The sequence below is a fragment of the Bos indicus genome, chromosome 14 (genome assembly GCF_029378745.1).
Source record: "Bos indicus isolate NIAB-ARS_2022 breed Sahiwal x Tharparkar chromosome 14, NIAB-ARS_B.indTharparkar_mat_pri_1.0, whole genome shotgun sequence".
In the NCBI taxonomy this organism is placed as follows: Eukaryota; Metazoa; Chordata; class Mammalia; order Artiodactyla; family Bovidae; genus Bos; species Bos indicus.
This window is the reverse complement of record NC_091773.1, coordinates 43,888,981-43,893,689: the sequence shown is the minus strand read 5'-3', so window position 1 is coordinate 43,893,689 and position 4,709 is coordinate 43,888,981. Positions and strand designations below refer to the sequence as shown.

Here is a 4,709-nt window from a genome sequence, read left to right as displayed (position 1 = left end):
GAAAAGCAGAGACATTACTTTGCCAACAAAAGTCTGTCTAGTCAAGGCTATGGTTTTTCCAGTGGTCATGTATGGATGTGAGAGTTGGACTGTGAAGAAAGCTGAGCGCCAAAGAATTGATGCTTTTGAACTGTGGTGTTGGAGAAGACTCTTGAGAGTCCCTTGGACTGCAAGGAGATCCAACCAGTCCATTCTGAAGGAGATCAGCCCTGGGATTTCTTTGGAAGGAATGATGCTAAAGCTGAAACTCCAGTACTTTGGCCACCTCATGTGAAGAGTTGACTCATCGGAAAAGATTCTGATGCTGGGAGGGATTAAGGGCAAGAGGAGAAGGGGACGACAGAGGATGAGATGGCTGGATGGCATCACCGACTCGATGGACATGAGTCTGAGTGAACTCTGGGAGTTGGTGAGGGACAGGGAGGCCTGGCGTGCTGAGATTAATGGGGTTGCAAAGAGTCGGACACGACTGAGTGATTGAACTGAACTGAAGAATGCCCTTTATCAGAATCAGGAAACCCCCCTCTGTTTCTCATAAATTTTTATCAAGAATAAATGTTGAATTTTGTAAAACTCTTTTAATGCATCTTTTGAGATGTGTGTTATGCATTTTTTGAGATGTGTATACAGTAGATAACATTGATCCTTCAAATGTAAACCCTTGAGGTAAAACCAACTTGATCATTCTGTCTCATCTTTCTCTCTCTCTCTCTTTGTTAAGATTTATTTTATTTTTTCTTCACTGGGTCTTTGTTGCTGCACTTGGGCTTTCTCCAGTTGCAGCTGGTGGGGTACTCTCTAGTTGTGGTGGATGGCTTTTCATTGTGGTGGCTTCTCTTGTTGAGCACAGGTTCTAGGACAAGTGGGCTTCAGTAGTTACAGCATATGGTATCAGTAGTTGCGGCTCCCAGGCTCCAGAGCTCGGGATCAGTAGTTGTGACACACTGGCTTTGTAGCTCCATGGTATGTGGGATCTTCCTGGAGCAGGGATCAAACCCATGTCTGCTGCATTGCAAGGAAGATTCTTACCCACTGGACCACAAGGGAAGTCCCTGGTATTCCCTCTTCTATGTCTATATTGGCAATTTGTGTTTTCTTTTCTCTTGATCAATCTAGTTATTTGTCAATGTTATTAATTTTTTTCAAAGAATCAAATTTTGGCTTTGTAAGTTTCTCTATATTTGTGTTTTTATTTCCTTGATTTTTGCTTTTATATTTATGTCCTCTTTCCCCTATCTTAAATTTAATTTTCTTTTCATTTTCCTTGTTTCTTAATGTGGAAACTTAGACTTAAAACATCTTTGTCTTATAAGGATTTCAAGCTACAGATTTTGTTCCAAACACTGCTTTAATATATAACACAGACTTCGTTTGTGTTTTTCTTATTCAGTTCAGAATAGTTTTTAATATTCTTCGGGAATAATTTTTTGATGCAGGTGTTTGTTATTTAGAAGTGTGCTGTTTAATTTCCAATATTTGAAACTCTTTAGGATTTCTTATTATTTATTTCTAACTATTTTAGCCGTCAGAAAAACACTGTGTAAGATTTCAGTCTTTTGAAATTAATTGAAATTTGTTTCATGGCTCAGCCTTAAACTTAAAAAAAAAATAAGCACAGTTCCATAATTTTTAATTAATTAATGAACTTTTTGCTGTGCTGGATCTTCATTGCTGCCACAGACTTTCTCTAGTTTTGGCAGTTGGGGTCTACTCTTGCTTACAGGGCAAGGACTTACTGTGGCGGCTTCTCTCACTGCGGAGCACAGGCTCTAGGGTACGGGCTTCAGTCATTGCAGCTCGAGAGCTCTAGAGCACAGGCTCGGTAGTTGTGGTGCACGGGCTTAGTTGCTGCATGGCATGTGGGATCTTCCCTGACCAGGGACTGAACACATGTCCCCTGCATGGGTAGGCAGATTCTTATCCACTGCGCCACCAGGGAAGTCCCTCAGGCCTAAAAGTTTAAAAAATTACAGTAAGACTTTACCACTAAGCCATTGAACTACTGTGTGATAGGTCAAGATATTTAGCTTCTGTTTCTGGCAGGAATTCTTGGAACTAACAATTGTTAAATCCCCAACAGCAATGAAATTCACCACTGACGCTGCAATAACACACACAGTAGATTTCAAGAACACAATAGATTCACATATTTTCTGCAAACTAGCTTCTGATGAACAATGTACAACCTTCCCTTTCCACAAGCCTTGTGAATTTGTCCAACTGAGCCATTTCCTGTAAAAAAGCATATACTTTTTTTTACCATCATCAGTTGTCACACATCATGGCAGATTCAACTTCAGGTTGTGCTGAATTTGTATTTCTTAACTTCTCTCTCACCTCTGCTCTTTTCCACACATACTTTTCACAGAGGTTAATACTTTGGTCACCTCAAACTCTGTCTGGACTCCTCAAATAACCAATCATTGAGGAGGATTGACAGCATCTGTCAGCTCATCAAGAGCCAAGGAAAACAATGCAAAAATCTTTTGTCTTGTTTTTAAATTGACTATTGATGCTATTCCCCAGGCCCTCAAGCAACTGTTCTCACTAAGCAGCTAATAGTCTTAAACATGTTTATTTTTATGTACAGATTTCTTCAGCTGTTGAAATCAAGCACAATTTAATTAACTTGTATTGGTAAATGGCTTTCTGCTTGAATAACAAATCACTCTGAAACTTACTTTGATTGCAGCCCCATTTTCATTTTTTTATTTTTGTACAGAAATTTTGCGTGATGAGGTATTCTGTGTTAAAATTAAAATTATCTATTTTTCTGACTGTGGCTTTCCTGTGAATTAAAATATTGTTACGAAGGCTGGGTCTGCTAATGCCTATATATATTGTATTCTTGTAGCACAGCTATCAAGTCCTTGTATAATATACAAAATTTTTTGCCATATAATAACAAAATCATCCATATTCCACTTTCCCTTAAAATGTGACATTCAAAACCTCCTTTTCACTTCCAGATGGGTGACACTCAAGCAGCCAGTTGGGGTGGCAGACTTTCTGTCCTAGAACCATGACGCTGTTTGTCTGTAACGTTTCAGAGAAGGTCCCAGCACTGGTCAACGCTCCTGTGACTTACTTCCAAGCTTCAGCTGACCACATTTTGGCACTATGCCAAGGTTGACCTGGTTCCTCCAACCCCTGCTGAGATCCCTACAGCTATTCAGGCTTGAAAAAAATAATCAACAGTGCTCAAACTGGTAGCTTCCAACAGCTCACCATTAAGGAAGCTCTACTGAATGGTTTGGTGGTGACTGAGGTGTGGATGTGGTTTTACATTGGCAAGACAGTATATTTTAGGCAAGCATGGCATCTTTGGCTATGATGTTTGAAGATTGGTTTTTGACATGTGATTATATTTGCTATAGTATTCAAGTGTTCTTGGACCATGTACGAGCGTACTGCTATTTGAATAAAATAAGATGGGCTTCCCTGGTGGCCCAGACAGTAAAGAATCTGCCAGCAATGAGGGAGACCTGGGTATAATCCCTGGGTGGGGAAGATCCCCTGGAGAAGAGAATGGCTACCCACTCCCATATTCTTGCCTGAAGAATTCCATGGACAGTGGAGCCTGGTGGGTTATAGTCTATGGGTTGCAAAGAGTAGGGCATGACTGAGCGACTAACACTTTCACTTTCAAGACAGTATGTCAAAAAAAACCCCCAACAACTTACTCTTCTTGTTTTGACATGATAGGTATGCTCTGGTAATAAATATAAATGTCTTGGTAAATCCTAAAGGAAATCAATCCTGAATATTCACTGGAAGGACTGATGCTGAGGCTGAAGCTCCAATCCTTTGGCTACCTGATGCGAAGAGCCAACTCATTGGAAAAGACCCTGACCCTGGGAAAGATTGAAGGCAGGAGGAGAAGGGGACAACAGAAGATGAAACCGTTGGATGGCATCACCAACTCAATGGACATGAGTTTGAGTTGGACATGACTGAGCCACTGAACAACGAGCAACAACAATAGTAATATGTGCTACACTTAAATGCTGTAGAGTTATAAGTGCATCGCTGTGAATTATCATGCATTGGGCAGCAATGAGAGCATTTCATGCACCCTCTGTTTCAATTACTCAACTCTGCAGTCATCACGTGAAAGCAACTATATATAATATATAAACAAGTGAGTATGTCTGCCTTCCAATATGACTATATTTATGGACACTAAAATTTGAATTTCATATAATTTTCATGCCTCATAAAATATTCTTCTTGTGGTTGTTTTCCAAACATTTTAAAGTGTTGTAAAACCCATTTTTAGCTCACAGGCCATAAACACTAGATGACTGGCCATATTTGGCCTATGGGTCAGTTTGTCAACCCCTGTTCTAAGTAATCCTGAATCATTTACAGTCTTCTTTCTCTGTTATTTCAGACCTCTCTGCCTTTGTACATTCTGAATCCCTCTCACTTGAATCTTCCTCCTCTCTACCTTTTCCTGATGTCATTTTCCAAGACACTGATAAATCATCACCTATTGTATTTTTTATGTGATTTAACAACTGTAGTTTCCATGTAATTCTGTGGTTACATTACTAAGTCCAGAAGTACATATCAAAGATCAAGAATCTGTTACTTCACTCTTCCGTAAGTCACATTAAAGTGAATCTGTTATTTATTTACATTGGCAAGATCATATATTTTAGGCAAGCATGGCATCTTTGGCTATGATGTTTGAAGATTGGTTTTTG

General features: G+C 39.6%; 1 pseudogene; it reads left to right on the top strand.

The window, feature by feature from the left end:
• Positions 1–3,022: 3,022 nt before the first annotated feature.
• Positions 3,023–3,341, top strand: LOC109568343 (ATP synthase subunit g, mitochondrial pseudogene; annotated as a pseudogene).
• The last annotated feature ends 1,368 nt before the right edge of the window (positions 3,342–4,709 follow it).